Source organism: Oncorhynchus mykiss, chromosome 24 (assembly GCF_057628025.1).
Source record: "Oncorhynchus mykiss isolate SJ-2025 chromosome 24, ASM5762802v1, whole genome shotgun sequence".
Taxonomy (NCBI): domain Eukaryota; kingdom Metazoa; phylum Chordata; class Actinopteri; order Salmoniformes; family Salmonidae; genus Oncorhynchus; species Oncorhynchus mykiss.
Genome location: NC_143045.1, coordinates 13,746,508 through 13,767,427, shown reverse-complemented (window position 1 = coordinate 13,767,427; position 20,920 = coordinate 13,746,508). Strand labels below are relative to the sequence as shown.

General features: G+C 42.6%; 1 protein-coding gene and 1 long non-coding RNA gene across 32 annotated transcripts in view; one reads left to right on the top strand and one right to left on the bottom strand.

The window, feature by feature from the left end:
* The first annotated feature begins 12,002 nt into the window (after nt 1–12,002).
* The window catches only part of LOC110503778 (pleckstrin homology-like domain family B member 1), a 93,676-nt gene continuing 84,758 nt past the window's right edge, over nt 12,003–20,920 (top strand). For 18 of the 31 annotated variants that reach the window (XM_090218363.1, XM_090218356.1, XM_090218353.1 and 15 more), the window contains exon 1: nt 12,003–12,411. The gene's annotated coding sequence lies outside the window, so the exon portion shown is untranslated. Of the gene's footprint in view, nt 12,504–16,839; nt 17,407–20,920 lie in introns of those variants that run through there. The other 13 variants (XM_090218364.1, XM_090218352.1, XM_090218339.1 and 10 more) reach the window with 2 other exon arrangements.
* Nucleotides 13,982–19,567, bottom strand: LOC149972370 (uncharacterized). Its single transcript, XR_016491328.1, has 2 exons — nt 19,023–19,567; nt 13,982–15,439 (listed from the first exon to the last, which is right to left on the bottom strand). It is a non-coding gene; the product is annotated as an uncharacterized LOC149972370 (long non-coding RNA).

Here is a 20,920-nt window from a genome sequence, read left to right as displayed (position 1 = left end):
TGATTGCTAAGGCGGGTCATTCATATATTAGATAATTGAATGAAATTAATTAATTTGACAATATATATTTTTATTCAGATGAAGTCGGACGTTTTTCAACCACTCCACAAATTTCTTAATAACAAACTATAGTTTTGGCAAGTTGGTTAGGACATCTACTTTGTGCATGACACAAGTCATTTTTACAACAATTGTTTACAGACAGATTATTTCACTTATAATTCACTGTATCACAGTTCCAGTGGGTCAGAAGTTTACATACACTAAATTGACTGTGCCTTTAAACAGCTTGGAAAATTCCAGAATATGATGTCATGGCGTCAGAAGCTTTTGCTAGGCTAATTGACATAATTTGAGTCAATTGGAGGTGTACCGGTGGATGTATTTCAAGGCCTACCTTCAAACGCAGTGCCTCTTTGCTTGACATCATGGGAAAATCAAAAGGAATCGGTCAAGAACTCAGATTTTTTTTGTAGACCTCCATAAGTCATCCTTGGGAGCAATTTCCAAACACCTGATGAACCACGTTCATCTGTACAAACAATAGTATGCAAGTATAAACACCATGGGACCACGCAGCCATCATACCGCTCAGGAAGGAGACGCTTTCTGTCTCCTAGAGATGAACGTACTTTGTTGCGAAAAGTGCAAATCAAACCTATAACAACAGCAAAGGACCTTGTGAAGATGCTGGAGGAAACGGATACAAAATTATCTATATCCACAGTAAAATGAGTCCAATATAGACATAACCTGAAAGGAAGAAGCCACTGCTCCAAAACCACCATAAAAGAAGCTATACAATGGTTTGCAACTGCACATGGGGAAAAATATCGTACTTTTTTGGGAAATGTCCTCTGGTCTGATGAAACAAAAATAGAACTGTTTGGCCATAATGACCATCGTTATGTTTGGAGGAAAAAGGGGGACGCTTGCAAGCCGAAGAACACCATCCCAACCGTGAGGCACGGTGGTGGCAGCAGCATCATATTGTGGGGGTGCTTTGCTGCAGGATGGACTGGTGCTCTTCACAAAATAGATGGCATCATGAGGAATTTAAAATTATGTGGATATATTGAAGCAACATCTCAAGACATCTTTCAGGAAGTTAAAGCTTGGTCGCAAATGGGTCTTCCAAATGGACAATAACCCCAAGCATACTTCCAAGGTTGTGGCAAAATGGCTTAAGGACAACGAAGTCAAGGTATTGGAGTGGCCATCACAAAGCCCTGACCTCAATCCTATAGAAAATGTGTGGGCAGAACTGAAAAAGCATGTGCGAGCAAGGAGGCCTACAAACCTGACTCAGTTACACCAGCTCTGTCAGGAGGAATGGGCCAAAATTCACCCAACTTATTGTGGGAAGCTTGTGGAAGGCTAACCAAAATGGTTGATCAAGCTAAACAGTTTAAAGGCAATGCTACCAAATACTAATTGAGTGTATGTAAACTTGAGAGAGCGTGCTATGGAGTAGACATGCTTTGCTAGAGCTCCGCTCCATTTTGAAACAAATTAGTATTTATCTTAACCTCTCACGACCTATATCTTCAAACAAATATGACAAAGGGAAAAGGCACCAGAAAAGGGAGCGCTAAACAAGATCATTTGAATGAGATAGACAACGAACCAATTTCAACGTCGCCAACCCACGAGGAGTTAGCTGAAGAGGCTAGCTTCCAAGAGACCGCAAAGTGACATACTGGCTGCCATAAACTCACTAAGCAAGAAGGTGGACACAAGGTTGGCTGATATCTCAAAGAGTATTGGGACTTTGGCCGAAACTGTGAAGGCAACTCAGAAAAGGGTGCATGAGGTTGAGCAGACGACAGTCGATCACAAGGCCAGGCTACAGGACATAGAGTGTATGTAAACTTCTGACCCACTGGGAATGTGATGAAAGAAATTAAAGCTGAAATAAATCATTCTCTCGACTATTATTCTGACATTTCACATTCTTAAAATGAAGTGGTGATCCTATCTGACCTAAGACAGGGAATTTTTACTAGGGTTAAATGTCAGGAATTGTGAAAAACTGAGTTTAAATGTATTTGGCTAAGATGTTTGTAAACTTCTGACTTCAACTGTGTGTATATATATATATATATATATATATATATATATATATATATATATATATATATAAACTAACACTGTATACTTATTTTTTTCACTAACAATCACAGTTGTCTTTTCTTACTAGCACTGATTTTGCTGGTAGCTGCTTCATTTAAAAAAAACTTGCAATGACTGTAATATGTGGTTGTTTTTATCTACTTTATTTGAATGTAAGTTGCTCTGGATAAGAGAGTCTGCTAAATTACCTAAATGTAAATGTAAGAATCAATGGCTATATATAATTCATTCAAAAGTAATACAAATGTGCTGGGTAACATTAGCTAGCAAACAGTACACTTGAAATGAAACCACTTTTTGTCAAAATTAGAAACGTGTAATATCTGAAAATGTAGCTAGCTAGACTATCTGTAACATGGAATGACGCTGGAGAGACGAAGCAGGTACAGGGAGTAAAACATTTAATAATTAACGGACATGGAACGAGACTGGAACAGTGTCAGAAAACAGGTAGCTCAAACAAAAGACAATCAATACAGCAGCAAGGGAACTGACAAATATAGGGGAGGAAACAAACAGATGATGAGTGAGTCCAATATTGCAGATACGCGTGACGAAGGAAGGCAGGTGTGCGTAATAGATGATAGGAGTGAGTGATGCAGGGCAGCCTGTCGCCCTCAAGCGCCGGGGGGGGAGCGGGAGCAGACATGACAGTACCCCCTCCTCATCTTCAGGCACCACCCGGCGTCCCACCTGGGCGAACCAGCCGAGACATGGGTGCAGGGCAAGCCGGTAGGGGTGTGGAAGCCTGACGAACGGACAATAGCGTGGGAGCCTGGCGAGCCGGTCGAGGCATTGGAGCCTAACATCCGGCTTAGGAAAGACGCCTGTCAATCCCGCTGCAGAGAGGGAGCCCGACAATCTAGCGGAGCGTGAAGTGGGATGGAAACCTGCCGAGCCAACCGAGGGAACGAAACCTCTCGAGCCAGCCAGGGCGTGGACGCTCGACGGGCTGGCTTAGGCACCCCCGGTTCCATCAGTGGCAGAATCCACCCCGACGTCACCAACAAAAACAACAATAAAACAAACTCCTGGACCGGCTGGGCAAACAAGAACTGACGATCCGGCTGAGGCCCGATGTGAGATGGGGGCCATCCAAGCCAACCGGGGCAAGGAAACCTCTCTAGCCAGCTAGGGCGTGGAAGCCCAACGAGCTGGCTAAGCACCCCCGGTTCTATTGGCGGCGACCCAGAGCCCATGTCACCATACCAACCGGAACGCCAGTACTCCCCGATGCTTCGTATGTTGGCTGCTGTATTCTGTCACATGGAATGACGCTGGAGAGACGAAGCAGGTACCAGAGTAAAATATTTCATAAATAACGGACATGGAACGAGACAGGAACAGTGTCAGCAAACAGATAACACAAACAAAAGACAATCAATACAGCAGCGGGGAACAAAACAAGGGAACTTACAAATATAAAGGAGGAAATAAGCAGATGATGAGTGAGTCCAGGTGAGTCCAATATCGCAGATGCATGTGACGAGGGTAGCAGGTGTGCATAATAGATGATAGGAGTGAGTGATGCAGGGCAGCCTGGCGCCCTCAAGCGCCGTGGGGGTGGGGGGGAGGAGCAGACGTGACACTATCTTACCTCATCATGGTGATGACCTCATCAACCATGGCATCATGGTTGGACTCGTCTCCTGTCTGATGCCATGCATGGTTGCCCTTGGTTTGAAGATGTAATCCAGACTGGTGTTTTCTCCATCTCCTTAGCTATCATACTTGAATTCCACTGATTTCAAAACTTGGTCCTCTAGAAAGTGGAGAGCATACACATAACGTTCACTAGCGAGCCAGCCAGCTAACATAAGCTAGCTAACAGTACACTTTAACTTGACATTAGGTTTATGCAGTTTTACTACGCAATACTTTTTTTAAGCCACATTCAACACGGTTACCTAGATACATTGACCAGCTCCAGTCAGACCAATCCAAACTCATCTTTCGGCATGTCCCGCCCACTCATTATCTCAGCCAGTCACGGCTAGCGGGAAGTTTTTCCGTGGCTAAACCAACCAGACTCGTAATTTATTGTATTTGTATTTACAGATGGCATACAAGTTTGATATTAAGGCACATGAAAGTTCCCATGTTCGAGAAGGCATTTCTGCCAAAAAAACGCATTTTGATAAAAACACATTTTTAAAATTCAAATGGCTCTCCTGTGAAGTCCTGACTTGCGACATACGCCTAGTTCCATGAATCGGGTCACAAATGATGTCCCACACACATAAACACCATAATATAATTTGTCCTCTGATACACTCCTCCCCAACTATGAAGACAATTAAATTCAGATGATAAGTTATGACCAAATGATAAGGATTCAGAAATACAATAGACCTGATAAACTACACTCTTCAAAAAAAAATGTGCTTCTACATTCACTGGACCATGCAACTGTCATGGAGGTGTGAAACACTCACGTGTTGAGTAACCTTACCTGAGACTTGAGCACAGCGGGCTAACACAGTGTTGTGGTGTGACAGAGACACGGGTTTGAACCCAGCTAGTCACACAACCAATGGCCATCTCCAAGGGCCAGCAAGGATGATCTGTTGTGGGATTGTTTCTGGTCAAATCTGGATAACATAAATCTATTTATTTTCATAAAGTGATTTTTCAAGAGGGGGAGGGGGTCAGTAACACATATTTAACCGTTGATTTAGGGAGCAGGATAGTGCAATAAATAAGAAGGAATGAATGAATAAGCATGCATTGGATTAGTTCAGGGCTGACCTGATTTGTTCCTTGATTACTAGGAGTGAGGAGCAGCTGAAAGGATGAGAGTCGGCTGGGGAAGTTTGTAGGGGATTGGATCATGGAAAACATGGATGGAAACAGACTGGGTGATGACATTAGAAGCCACAGAGAGGGAGATATTAAATAAAACAAATGCAGATGGAAATGGTTGTTGACACGGGGACAGGCAAATCCTTTGTGGTCATTCAAACAGATGGGCAACCGTGGAAAAATAAGGGGAAGGAGGGTTAGGAGGGGGTGCTAATAGCAGCTCTTCCAGTGATAAAAGAGGGTGTGTCTTTTTTTTTTTTGCAAATGAATGAACAGGCAGATAAGCACTGAGCCAGGCTTTGTAAAGGGTCTCAAAGGAGAGAGAGGCAGTGGGGAGAGCAGGCCACAGACAATAGTCTCAACAGAACACCATTATCATTGGTATGTTGTTAGAGAGTCTGATTTCAGGATTCAGTCTGTCAGAAAACTAACATCAGGACAGTGTTTAAGACACTGGTATTTGTGGTGTGATTACTGCATGGTTTGGTGAGCACAGTTTAAACTGTGCACAGTGGAGGTAGAGCTGGAAGTGCTTCTGGACCTGCTGAGAATCTGTTGCATGTAAGAAGCAGCCTCTTCACCTGGACTCGAGGATGATGCTCAAGATGGTCCGCTTCAAGGTAAGCTACTATTCTCTGAAGTTGTTGTTTTAGTCAGTGCATGTGCACGCCCTATGGAGCGGTGCACAATTAGCATAGCGTCGTCCGGGTTTGGCCGGGGTAGGCTGTCATTGTAAATAAGAATTTGTTCTTAACTGACTTGCCTAGTTAATAAAGGTTAAATGTAATTAAATGTGAACATTTATTTAAAGCTTTTTTATTAAACTGTCCCCTTTTCTTTTTATGTCAGATGGTCCAGCACCATCCTTAAACAATTGCTTTCATATTTGGTCTAATTCTCATTTCTGGAAAAGGCTTAAAACAAAGGTTCAAATCCAGGTCATGTGACATGATTGACCAAACTACCTGGTCCTAGTATGACGCATGGTTCTAGCTATGTTATTGCTTTATTACGTATTCGCTAAATCTGTATTTTCTTTTTACGTCAAGCTTAGTAACTTAAAACTAATGTAAACCTGAATACTTTATTTTTATTTGTTGTTTTATAACCTCTATATAAGCACTGTAAAAACTTCCAACAAAATTTGTCAAGTGTTAAGTACTAGAAAACTTAAATTGTATTTCTAAACACTGTATTTGAAATTCAACATTCAACAGTTGTGTAGTGTCCATGACACCTCTGTGTCACATGTTTGGCCATCTTAAACTGTAATTGCCCATGCTCTGACAGACCATTATGCGGTTATCCACCCTCTTGATTAATCCTATCTAACAATCACATAGGAGATGTTGTATTTACTCAGTAGATTAGAGATGATTAAGGCCACTTATTCACAGGCGGTGGACATTGACCTTAGGGCTGCAGTTCAAAGGAGGCCGGCTGTTGTGGCCCATGTGGTTACACCCAGGCGATAATTATGCCACCGGGCTTCTCTTCCTGGGAAAGATAACACAACCTGGTTGGAGGTTGCCTGGGTTAGGGCTTGGGGTTGAGTGTCAACAACGGGCAATCTAGTTACCTTTGAGTAGGAGTTTGGTGTAGTAGAATATCATCATAAGACTGTCAGTATCCTTTCTACTCTGAACAGTTGGACTAATCTGATAAAGACATCAAATTTCTGGCATTTCATGGACGCCCAGAGAAGCACTACACTGTAATGTGTCAATTAATTAGGCATGATAAAATACATTTGCCACTGTATATACTGTATACATGGTGTACTCTGTCAGTACTTCTGCTCAGTAGTCTTTAGTGTCAGATTGGCAGACCACTCACTTTTCAGTGTTGTTCTCTTGATTTAGACAAATCAGGATAATGTGAACAAATACAAACAGTATTGAACTCTTTTTCCCTGAGAAGGAACTTCCTATTTTTGGTCATTCTCACATGTCATCCAGGATGCCAGTTGCCTTATCTGTCCCTTCAAGTCCGCCACTTTTAACAAGGCATACCTGTTAACTGAAATGCATTCCAGGTAACTACCTCATGAAGCTGGTTGAGAGAATGCCAAGAGTGTGCAAACTGTCATCAAGGCAAAGGGTGGTTACATGGGCACCCTCATAGATATCATCCTAACCAACCTGCCCTCCAAATACACCTCTGCTGTTTTCAACCAAGATCTCAGCGATCACTGCCTCATTGCCTGCATCCGTAATGGGTCTGCTGTCAAACGACCACCCCTCATCATTGTCAAATGCTCCCTAAAATATTTCAGCGAGCAGGCCTTTCTAAACGACCTGGCCGGGGTATCCTGGAATGATATTGACCTCATCCAGTCAGTAGAGGATGCCTGGTTATGCTTTAAAAGTGCCTTCCTCACCATCTTAAATAAGCATGCTCCATTCAAAAAATGTTGAACCAGGAACATATATAGCCCTTGGTTCACTCCAGACCTGACTGCCCTTGACCAGCACAAAAACATCCTTTGGCGTTTTGCATTAGCAGAATTTTACGGAGGCCTAGCAATCCTATTTGTTTCCAATTCCATCGAATAGCCCCAGTGATATGCAACTTTTCAGGGAAGTTAGGAACCAATATACACAGGCAGTTAGGAAAGCTAAGGCTAGCTTTTTCAAACAGAAATTTGCATCCTGTAGCACAAACTCAAAAAAGTTCTGGGACACTGTAAAGTCCATGGAGAATAAGAGCACCTCCTCCCAGCTGCCCACTGCACTAAGGCTAGGAAACACTGTCACCACCGATAAATCCACTATAATTGAGAATTTCAATAAGCATTTTCTACGGCTGGTCATGCTTTCCACCTGGATACCCTTACCCCGGTCAACTGCCCTGCACCCCCCACAGCAACTCACCCAAGCCTCCCCATTTCTGTTTTTCCTGTTTTTCTTTTTCACTTTGAAGAATCTAAAATATATTTTGATTTGTTCAACACTTTTTTCATTACTACATGATTCCATATGTGTTATTTCATAGTTTAGAAAATAGTAAAAATAAAGAAATACCCTGTACTATAGGTGTGTCCAAACTTTTGACTGGTACCATATATATAAAAAAATATACAGTTTAAAAAATACAAAAAATGTGGGTCTCAAAACAGGTGGGTCTCTGCCCCACCTACCCTGAATGATGGGTCGCCACTGGCTTGGGCCATGAGAGAGAATGTATGTCTGGGAGAGACAAAAAGAGAGCGTCTGTGTGCGTGTGTATGAGAGAGAGAGAGAGAGAGAGAGAGCGAGCAAGAGGGGGCGACAGAGATAGAGACAAAGAGAAAGAGAGAGAGCGAGAGGGAGACAGAGAGAGAGAAAGCGAGAGAGAGGCAGAGATGGAGAGAGACAGAGAGGAAGTGACAGAGGGAAGAGGAAATTGGATGCATTCTATTAGAGTATGTGGAATTTCCTTCCCATGATGCTTCAAACCGTAGTGGTGCTGTTGTGCGTGAGAGACCCACTCCCAAACAGACCGTCAGCCTGCTTTTGTTAGGGTCTTCCTTATCGTAACACTCCCATGTTATTTTACGGAGGCCTAGCAATCCTATTTGTTTTTCATTTCCTAAAGCAGCGCATGGTATACAAAGGTATACAGTGAAACTGCTATTTGAATCTTAAAACAAAACCACTGTTTTCTTTCAAGTATTTGTTATTTCTGTCAACATTTTTTTTGAGGTTCAATAATTTCACAGAGACAAGTGGAATGAATTGTGTATTGTACCTCCATTATCTGAACATATTTAGGTTTCTTGACTTAGTTAATCATATTATAGCCCACGTTTTATACCTGTTTAGGATTTCCACCTCTAATTTTAAACGGTCACTGTTTTACACTAAACTCCCACTGGGTGGCACTCTTGTTGCATCATGTTCAGAGCCCTTCTGTATATCTCTGTATGGTTCTGCGGCCATATGAATCAGGAATCTCAGAGTATGAGTGCGAATGTAGGATCAGTTTTGCCTTTTAGATCCTAATGAATAAGATTTCATAGACAGGAGGGACCTGATCCGAGATCACAACTCCTACTCTGATGTGCTTCATACAGTATATACAGCCCTCATGTTGATTAGATAGAATATCCAACTGATTCTTGGTCATTTCCAGCTGTACAGCAGTCTGTTGCAGAGTGTGAACTAGAATGGGAGAAAACATGAAGGGATAGTGAGTTTTGCTGGTTGTTTAAATCCCTCACGGCAACACTACTCAATGTGGTCTGTTGTCATATTCCAGCATAACACTATTAAAATGGAGAGTCATCTACTACTAACAGTGATTTACCTATTCACATGGTCATCTTGAGTTCTTACTTTATGCTGATGTTAATGTAGAAAATACTGAGTAACAAACGTGAAAGGATATGTGGCTTCAGAATAGTAACATTTTACACATTTAGCCTGCAGCTAGTAGAAATATTGAATAATCTACTTGTACTTCTGGAGAAACGGTGACCCATTTCCTTGGAATCTCTGAATTCCTACTCTATTGTAGTCTGAAATCACTCCATGAATTTCCAGCCCGGACTACAGTACTGTTCCAGACCTGGAATAGGTAGTTTTGTTCACCGATTGAGACGTTGAAATCAGCTCAAAGGATCAAGTCGGTGCCTATCAATCCCTTTGACGTCTGTAATGAAGGTTTACTTCAAATTAGGCCCTGGGCCATTCATACATGCTCCTAACAGCCAATAGGAATTGAGTAGGATGGGGGTAGGTGAAATATGCTATTCATTTAAAATGAAAGGAAAACAGGGGCAAGCTTTTTACTGACACCGCCTGTTGTGTCTTCATTTAGTTTAACAGTGTACTGTATGGTTGCATCCCAAATTAAACCCTATTCCCTACATAGTGCACTTGATTAGGGTGCAATTTATCCTGCAGCCTATGTGTTTGCAGTATGTAGATCAATAGTGGGCTGTTAATAAAGGGCATATTTAGTAGGGGCTCCTGAGATCTTTATGTGTATTTATAGGGTATTTACGGGGACATGGTCTGGAGTAAGTGAAGATCATGTGTGACATACCTACAATACATTCGGAGATGTTCATTCTCCCTAGTTCATGCTCAAAATCCACCCACACACACACACGTTAAATACTTCATTTGAATCAACCAATCAAATGTACAAAATAAAGGATCCAAAAATGTCAAAGGTGCCTGTATGCATGGTACAGAAAGGACCTCCTTCTCCAAACAGCTGGGGTGCCCACGACAGCTGGAACAGAGCAGTATCTAGCCAATTGCTTTGTCCTAGTTTTCGTCAGGCCTTCAATCTGGAGTCCATCCACTGCAAGCATGTGGATGTGGCCGAGACTGACGATTATCAGCGTCACCAGCTTGCACCTACACCAAGGCTGTCCAAGCGAGCCACGAGGGGCTGGTATTTAAGCAGCTTCTAGGCAAAGGCCTGCTCCATGTATCTGAAGATCCTTCATGCGATCAATAGAATAGTCATGGATGTGGATGTAGAGAAAGCACTCTGTTGCAACCACCTGGACGAGGAGAGGAACTCAGACAGTATTGGTCAATACAACCACCTTGATGAGGAGAGGAACTCAAACAGTATTGGTCAATACAACCACCTGGATGAGGAGAGGAACTCAGACAGTATTGGTCAATACAACCACCTGGATGAGGAGAGGAACACACACACACACACACACACACACACACACACACACACAGTGGTTTGGGGGGGAATTTGGCTTTGTGCAAGCCTATCTCTGTGGGGAGAGTAATTACATGTAAATAGACGGTTTAGACTTAGCGAAGTACAGACCACGCAAGGTTGATGAAAGAGTGCTGCTGCTTTCCAATCCACAGCTAACTTTGTAGGCAAATAGTTCTCTCCATCTTAAATTACTTCTCCATGTTTGAAAGGAGTTTCCAAATATCTGACCCACTTCTGCCTGCCTGCTGATGCTTTTCCATCTTTCATTGAATTACACTTTCATGTCCATCTCAATATATACCATACCAGTAAACATTTTGGACACAGCTACATGAAATTGATCAGAAATACAGTGTAGACATTGTTAATGTTGTAAATGACTATTGTAGCTCTGTACATAGGCGTAGAGGCACATTATCAGCCACCATCACTCCTGTGTTCCAATGGCACATCGTGTTAGCTAATCCAAGTTTATCATTTTAAAAGGCTAATTGATCATTAGAAAACCCGTTTGCAATTATGTTAGCGCAGCTGAAAACTGTTATTCTGATTTAAAGAAGCAATAAAACTGACCTTCTTTAGACCGATTGAGCATCTGGAGCATCAGCATTTGTGGGTTTGATTGCAGACTCAAAATGGCCAGAAACAAAGCACTTTCTTTTGAAACTCGTTAGTATATTCTTGTTCTGAGAAATGAAGGCTGTTCCATGTGAGAAATGTCCAAGAAACTGAAGATCTCGTACAACGCTGTGTACTGCTCTCTTCACAGAACAGCGCAGTAATGTAAAACAGTAATGTATATTTTTTTATCAGGAAAATGGTGTGCTTTTTATGAGGCTATAGGAGCTATATTTGTGGCTATGTTGTTTGGATGTTTGTATTCTGTCTATGTTAGAGCCAGGCTGACCATCAGCAGCATCACTGGTTAGGTCAGCCATGACAGCTTGAACCAATTATGACAGCTGAGTCCGAGGCTCTGAGCATCTACAAAAGGCAGTTTATGTTCACTTTGACAATAATAGACATGTGATTAATAACTGCCCCAACTAGTTGTTATATTTTATGTTGTTTTCACCACTTACTGTTTTTCTCAGTGACACCTGGTCGCTCATATTTGACTCAGTCAATCTATATTAGCTGTAAAAAATATATAGTTTCCAATATAAAAGTTTAAGGAATAAATATAGTTCTTTATTTTATGTTGAAGAAGTGAGGTATCTGGTATTAAAATGCAGGAACATAGTAGGTCAAAATAACTAATTGGATGCGTTTTTGGGGCTGTTTCAGTGAAGAGTGCATGCATCTATCTAATGGTTATAATCATTTCAACCTCCTCCAAAATATGCCAGTGACTCAAGGTGAACTTGTTTCTGTTACTGCTTTGTGAGAACAAGTAAGGATTTCTTTAGCCAGAAGAATGACTGCCTTGTGTCTTGCTAGGAGTGGTTGACAGCACAGGAAAACTGAGGGAGGGAGAATGAGAGAGATAGAGGGGGGGGGGGCAGACCATGTCAGCAGAGCATAGCACAGGACACATTGCTTTGTCACTCTTTTTGTCATGACAGTGTGATGTGAGAGAGTGTGTTTAGGACAGGGAGAGCCTCTCAAACATCGGAGCGACTGACCGCAAAAAAAACCTCCTGCTGCACCTCTCGCTCTCCCCTGGATTCCATCCAGGCTTTTTTATTTGGGTTTTTCTGTACGTGAAGAAGACTGACAGTGGTGTCCTCTTTCTGACAAGCTGTGTTTGCGCTCAGTCCTGTCGTTTTTCTCTTGTTGTTGCTGGAAACTTACCCTCAGGTGAAGTAAACTTCCATTATGCTTTGTTAGAAGGGTTGACTTTTTCAGACTGACAATCAGCTGGGAGAGTAGCGTTGTCTGAAAGACTCCAGGTGAGACACGTTACTCACTTTGTGTTGGCTGCATGTGTAGATCTGTCATTGTTCTAAAGGTCCCTTGACGAGAGTTGATCTATTGGCATGTTATTCAATATAGTTTATTCTTTATTTGCTGTTGCTGGTTTAAAAGAAGGAGAATCATGAATGAACAAATTAGTGGATCATATGCTTGTTTATCTTGGGATACTTTATTGTTGAATTGTAAAGGGTTTAAACAAACTTAACTAAATCTATAACAAAATGTTATAATTCATAGAGATCGTGGGGGAATTTGTATAGTCACTCTTGGTTGGATATCATTATTCCTTATTTAGACCCCATCTGGTTGTTTGTGTCAATGCCAACCTCCAGGAGTGGGTCCTCTGACTGGCCTTGGTTTATCAGAGCCCCAGACAGACACAATACAAGCCTGGGTTGTCCTCCCCTGAGTCTGCACACTGGAAGCTGAGATCTACAGGGCAGATTAACTAGGTAATGCTTTGCTAGCTGGCTACGATGGAGACCGACAGACAATGATCATGTCTGTGTACCTCTGCCTCTTCTAACTGTTCTCTCATAGTCTCTTTGCAGCTTCTCTTTTCAGAGTGGGGAGAAGGATAGGAGGATAGAGGGAGACGGAGAGAGAAAGGGAGACAGGGGATAGAGACAGGGAGAGAGAGAGAGAGAGAGAGAGAGAGAGAGAGAGAGGGCAGGCACAGACCCGTTACAGAGGCAACAGTCATTGCCACGTTTAGTCCCTGCTTCTTCCCACTCCTTAAACAGTGGATGCTATTGAGAGAAATAGAGAGAGGAAGGGAGTGAGAGAGTGGTTTTGCAGTGGGTCAGACACGTTTTGGGGGCCTAGCAGAGAGAAATGTTCCCTAGAAACGGACTTAAACTGCAATAATAACTCCTTTGTTATGAAAGCTTGTTCTGTTCTGTTCTCACAGAAATCAGGGCCATGTTGTAATCACCCAGCCAGTCTTTCAGTGTGTCCTCTGTACTGTGTCAAATGTTACTGTGTTGTTCCACCAGTCCCACTTCTGCTGTGGGTACTGTGCACCGGCCTGTTAATTACTGCTGCTGGCTACCTTGAATGGGATCATACACTCAGAGTTTCCTGGGAATAATCTTTTTGATACTACATAATGGTCTAATAAGATGCATGGTTCCCTTTACACCATTAGAGAAATGCACAGTATTGACAGAACAGAAATAAGTGGTCTACTCTGGTGTGCTCAAGCGGTTAATGACCCTTGCTTCAGGGCATATGTATGCTGGTGTGAGGTCAAATCTGGCCAATGCCCTTCTAACACAGTAACACACTTTCTCCTCCTTACTTCCATGTCTTTCCTCACTGTCTCTTAAATAAACATGAAATGGGAAGTATATAAACCAGATGAAATAGGTTATTTTTGACATATCTTATATATTGTATACAATAGAGCACTAGCTGTCATATACACTGAACAAAAATAGAAACACAACATGCATCATTTTACAAAGATTTTACTGAGTTACAATTGAAATAAATTCATTAGCCCCTAATCTATGGATTTCACATGACTGGGAATACTGATATGCATCTATTGGTCATAGATACCATAAAAAAAAAGGTAGAGGCATGGATACAAAAAAATCTGTCAGTATCTAGTGTGACTCCATTTGCCTCATGCAGCGCAACACATCTCCTTCGCATAGAGTTGATCAGGCTGTTGATTGTGGCCTGTGGAACGTTGTCCCACTCCTCTTCAATGGCTGTACGAAGTTGCTGGATATTGGAGGGAACTGGAACATACTGTCGTACACGTCGATCCAGAGCATCCCAAACATGCTCAGTGAGTGACATGTCTGGTGAGCGTCCAGGCCATGGAAGAACATTTTCAGCTTCCAGGAATTGTGTCCAGATCCTTGCGACATGGGGCTGTGAATTATCATGTTGAAACATGAGGTGATGGCAGCGGATGAATGGCATGACAATGGACCTCAGGATCTCGTCACGATATCTCTCTGCATTCAAATTGTCATTGATAAAATGCAATTGTGTCCATTGTCTGTAGATTATGCCTGCCCATACCATAACTCCACCATGGGGCACTCTGTTCACAACATTGACATCAGCGAACCGCTCGTCCACACTACGCCGTACACGCTGTCTGCCATCTGCCCAGTACAGTTGAAACCGGGATTCATCAACCATGAAGAGCACACTTCTCCAGCGTGCGAGAGAACCATCGAAGGTGAGCATTTGCTCACTGAAGTCGGTTATGCCACCAAACTGCAGTCAGGTCAAGACGCTGATGAGGATGACGAGCACGCAGGTGAGCTTCGCTGAGACGGTTTCTGACAGTTTGTGCAGAAATTATTTGGTTGTGCAGACCCACAGTTTTATTAGCTGTCCGGTGGCTGGTCTCAGACCACCACGCAAATGAAGGAGCCAGATGTGGAGGTCTTGAGCTGCCGTGGTTCCGCATGGACTGTAGATGTGAAGCCGGTTGGACGTACTGCCAAATTCTCTGAAATGGCTTATGGTAGAGAAATTAACATTAAAGTCTAGCAACAGTTCTGGTGGACATTCCTGAAGTCAGCATACTGTTTCCATACTCCCTCAAAACATCTGTGGCATTGTGTTGTGTGAAATAACTGCACATGGGACCAACACTTTACATGTTGCGTTTATATTTTTGTTCAGTATAGTATATTTGTCTTCCTTTTATCTAATGAGGAGTTTCCCAAGCTGTGAGGATACCTGTCTGTGAGAGAGTGTTATTGTTATAAACAGCTGTGTGTTCCGGGAACTTCAGGCCTTTCCAACAGCTGCAACATCTGGGCTTCACACACTACCAGGCGATATCCATCTTTATAGATACTGCAGACTGGATGAAGGTCTTTCCTCATGTGATTTCCTTTCCTCAGTCTTGGTCTTTTTTTCCCTCACCTCGAGGCAAGCCCTTCATCCAAAACAAAGACTTAATCAGTGTCAGACTGAATCATCCTTTAAAATATTTTTTCTATTTCATAGTCAGTTATTTCCTGTTTGCAAGGACTTGGGAAGTGAGCTGATCATAAGTCTTCATAATGATATATTCAAATTGGTGGTTCCAATGGCTCAGAGGGGTAGAGGATGGGGCTAGCAACACCATGGCTGTGGGTTCCATTCCTTCTTGGTCCAGATATACACACACTGTCAAAATTGACAGTTATATAAGTTGCTTTAGATAAAAGCGTCTGCTAACCATATTAGCATTCATAGATTTCTTTAGTGGTAGTGGAAACCCAACATTAGCTGATCATTATTACTGGTACAATATCTGAGAACACGCAAGACTGATCGTTGGGGTGTTTTCCAGATGTGTTGTCACGGTAACACATGGTTGGCGGTCCAAACGAGATGTCATCATGTAAGTCACTGGTAACATTTAAACACAGTTGAACCTGTTTTCACTTTGTCCAAGGAAACCATTCTCTCTCCGGCTATTTGTCTGGAAAATGCCTATAATGATAGGCCACATAATTTGACTACATATGAACACAAGATGCTTGTCTAAAACAAGAGCTAGAGTACTATGATATATTGCAGGCTTTCAATTCATATTCACCAGGTTGAACTCTGCATGTTGTCTGAACATGAACAATTCAAAATTGCAATGAATAAGAGTAGGAGAAAAAGGAGTAGATTCACCCGCAGAGCATGGCAGATGTCTATTAAGCCTTCGCAGAAGGCAGGAATCATGGTCGCAGGCAGGCAATGGTCAAACACAGATAGGCAGTCAAAAACAAACAATACCTCACAAACATACAAACATACAAACTGAACTAAATAGGGAGCTGATGAGACCAGGTGAGAAACAAACACAGGTGAAATCAATGAACAAAAATGAAAGACAGGGCTACGTTCCAGAACACAAAGAAACAGGGCTACGTTCAAGAACACATGCTTCACTGAGAAGGGAAAAGCACAACCTTACAGAAATAGAGTTGTTTTGGGAAGGAGATTCTTGAATGTCGTGGAGGGGGAGAAGAGGATGGCTGTCCGTCCATCCAGAGGCGCAGTTTCCATTACTCAAAGGGATATATCCCACACTGTCGTTTCCTCCCCCCACCCTGCTTCCACCTCTTCCTTGTTACTCCGTCTTCTCATAGTGCTGTCCTTAGCAACAACAACAGCCAACACTTTTCCCTTTTTCCTTTATAGACCAGAATGGGTTTCTGAACTAATTTGTGAAGACCTCTCTCTTGTAACTGACTGACATTTGCCACTTGATGATGAGGACAAAGTGAGAGTCAAAGGGAGAGAGGGCAGGGTGGGTCTGTGACACTCTTGACAAGCAGCATATTGTGTGAAAGAGCTGCCTTTCAACTCCAAAAAGGAGGGAGGGTGGCTGCTGTTTTGTTGCACTGACACACAGGGCCTTGTGTACTTGTTACTCAGCTTATTCTGGCAACACCACATTCAAATTCCTGGCTCGCCGCTCCTCTTTGTCTGTTTTTATTTCTTAAGAGGGACTGCAAGATTAATGAATAGACCAATACGTCAGTCAAAATACTGTTGGAGAGGCACAGCCTGGTACCAAAGAGTTTGGCAGCAGTTGTGACTCCAGCCAAACGTCACCTGGCTGGTATGGAGTTACAGACTTTTGACTCACTTAGAGAGAGCGAGAGAGAAGTGCTGCATTTGCCTGCTGTCGTTTCCATTTGGAGAATTTTCAGTTGAAGAAGGAGGAACTCTGTGTACACTGAGCAAGTCCTGGGACAGCCTGTTCTGAGGATCCAGAAAGCCATGGCACCGGTGTTTCTGCCCACTGACCAGCTGAGGACACTGACCTGAGAGATTAAACATTATCTCTGTCCAGCTAACATTGGGGTCGGAGTACTCCTGGTGTGAAAGCTCCATACTAAAATCCAGGTTGTACCAAAGGTAAGAGGGAGCATAGAGCTGTAAACATGGAAATGTACAGGTGGATAAATGAGTTAAGAAAGAATTGAATTCTTTAGTGAGATTCATAGTTGGCATGTTGTAAGACATGCTCAAAAGCTTAGATTAAAATAGTGTAACTGATTGTCATTTTATTTCTCATTGTATAACAGAAACAGTTGGGGGCCTCCCGAGTGGTGCAGTGGTCTAAGGCACTGCATCACAGTGCTAGAGGCGTCACTACAGATCTGAGTTCGATCCCAGACTGTTTCACAACCGGTTGTGATTGGGAGTCCCATAGGGCAGCACACAATTGGCCCAGCGTTGTCCGGGTTAGGGGAGAGTTTGTGTATGGCGGGCCGGGTGCTTGCAGGTGGATCTCTGTTGTCACTTGAACAATGTTTCCTCCGACCCATTGGAGCAGCTGGCTTCTGGGTTATTAAGCTGGCTGGTGTTAAGAAGCGCAGTTTGGCGGGTCATGGTTCGGAGAATGCACGACTCTACCTTTGCCTCCCGAGCCCGTTGGGGAGTTGCAGCGATGAGACAAGACCAAAATTGGGGAGAAAAATGTAAAAAAGGTTTAAAAAATAAGGAAAAAAATAATTCACTAAAACATTTTTTTTTTTACAAAAACAGTTGGACTGTGGAAATGGAAAGTAGAAATTTTACATTTGGAGACCAGATATGTATACTAATCAACATGGTTTCCCCTCACTCTATCTTTCTCGATTATTCTCTCTTTAGATCACGTGGCTAGGATATCTGTTTCCCAAAGGCTGTCGGTCAGCCCTGTTCTCACACACATTGTCCAATAATTCCCTGGGGGTTTCCCTGGCCATGTGCTGTCTGTATCAGCATGTGTGGTGGGGCAACATTGTGGGACGGCTGGGCCCTGTAACCTAGTGGAGTGGTGGACGGTCCAGTAGCCTAGTCCATTCCCTCTCTCCTCTGGGGGACTATGGACATTGAAAATAGCTTTTTGTGCCGACCAGCACAGGAATTCCTGTAGAGCTCTGTGTCTTTGGGAAACAAACAGCCAAAGTCAACGGAACTTTTGAGCAATGACCCGCATTTGGAGTACCATGGTACCACTCTAACTCTCAAACTCCCCCTGCCCTATCCCCTAATGTTAGTAAGGAAATATCAGAGCCGAAGAAAGAATGACTCACTCCCTAACGGTTGACCTGGCATCTAAGCCAGGGGTTTAGTTTTAGTCAAGCTTGCCTTGCTGGTCGTGCATGTATTAGATAGCGCTTTGTGTTCTGCATGTGAAGGACATATTTTTGTATGGAAACGTTAATCCAATAATTATAGCGTTCCTCTTCTCTCCACTGAGCTACATCACTGTAGTTCCAGTATTTGCCGGTATGAGTTGTTCAGTGATGTCAGTGCAGTGGCGAGGAATCGGTCACACAGCATAACATGTAGTCACCCATATCGTAATGACCAACAAGTATTATGAAGAGGCTTGTCATCAGAATGTAAGTATTATACAGTCTTATCATCTCATAATGATCACAGTTAACTGACTAAAGGCCATTTTAAATCAACTGAAAATGTATAAATAAGTTCTAAAGCATTATGAAACATGTATGCTGTCATTAATTAAAGCGTCATACCTTCAACGGCTTTCACAAAGGGTACGATGATCTGTGAGCCCTGTGTTCTGTAGCTCTGCTGTTCCCCACGGTGGAGCAGGTGGTGTGTTTAGCCTGCAGCAGAGAGTGGCTGGGGTCCAAAACGGATAGCTCTGGGCCAGGGCCCTGAGCCTGTGTGTTTAGAGCACACCATCAGCTGAGGAAGGAATGACAAAAACTCTTCCAGGCAATGCAGAGCATGTCAATATTGATATCATTGCTTTATCTTCGTTTTGACCCATGTTTATATTTTTGCTGCGTTGTCGATTGGTTTGACACTCCTATTATTCCTACTGAATGATTCATTGTAAATCAGAAATAGTTGCACTTGTAACATATAACTCGGCATCAGGAGCGTAAGTGACCATTTAGTTGAGAGATCATTGTGCATATCAAATCTCTAATTTAGTGTTTAAAACATCTGCATCTGTTGTTAGTAAATGTTAAAAGTCCCATTTGCATTTTAGTCTGTTGCATCCTGATCTCTTGGGCGGGTTTCCCGAACTACACACGGAGATCCTTGTGCTGTCCCTTATATCCTTCTGTTCCTTATATGAAAGTGACAGAGGCCACTATCGGACCCTGGCCTTGGCCTCGGCCCTACAGGAAATGCTTCCTCTGTCGGCCACACAGGATGTCCACATATAGTGACACTCAGAAACGTTGTGGTCAACCTCTTCTAGCTGTCCTTCTTTGTTTGTCATCTTTTTCCTCTTGCTGTCACTCTGTCTTTCCGGGATCCTTCCATGAAGAGATGCAGTCTCTTATATGGTTCACAGTTCACACAACAAGTCCATCTATTGACTTTCTCAGGTCCTATTTTCTTCAGCCGTATTTTAAAATCAGACAAGAACTTTTCATAGGTGCTTTTGCTTATGTTATATGGAGAATTTTATGAGAAAGTACCATCATACTGGCCAGTTTTAGCTATACATGTCAACCATAACTTGAGTTAAATACTGTGCATTGGCTCACATAACAAATGGGCAAAGACAACACTCTTAGTCATATGCAAAAACAAAAGTGGAAACCTTTTATTCTGTCTGAAAGGCCACATCCATTGGTCGTATCCCATTTACCAATGCTGTTCATGAATCTATTCTTAGATTTCTGTTATGATTTGAAAGCTTTGAATGGCTTTTACAATAAATTGTGAAAATTCTAAATAAATCCAAACTTGTGGGGCCAGTTATCTAGGTAAGTAGATCATCTCAGTTTAGACAAATTAAATGTACTGTTTCTCATTCTCTTTGTTACTAGGTTAGACTGACCAACCTCAACCACTGAACCTGACTGTCATTGTACCCTGCCTATTGCAGATTCCCTTTGTTCTATGTGGCCTATAATAAACAGTCATATATCTCACTGGTGTTAAAGAGAAGAAGAGTAGGGAGGGAAGCCTTTGATGCTGCTCACTGTTTAGCCTCCTGTACGGTGTACATATTAGGACATATACCCCTCCTGCCTGTCCCAGGTACAAATGTTTTGACGTTTTGAAATGGAGAGGTACTTACCTGAGTTTGTCCAATGAAAACTGTGTGTCCTACTGAACATGACCCAGATGGAAACAATGACAATCAGATTTTGTGATTATCAATGAAACGATTTGCATTAAAGGAAAACAACCGGTATGATGCATTTTACATCATATGAGGCTGCGTTTTGCAAAAACGGAAGGGATCTGTTGCAGCTCTGTCGAAGCCTGGGTCTATACTTTGTCAATGGTAGGTTACGGGGGACTCTTTGGGGAGATTCACCTATTGCTCACCTCTTGGCCACAGTACAGTTGACTATATGATTACAGACATTGACCCTTTCTCTCTCAGCTCATTGACTGTCACCTCTGTCTGATCACAGCCAAATTACGTTGATCCTCAAAA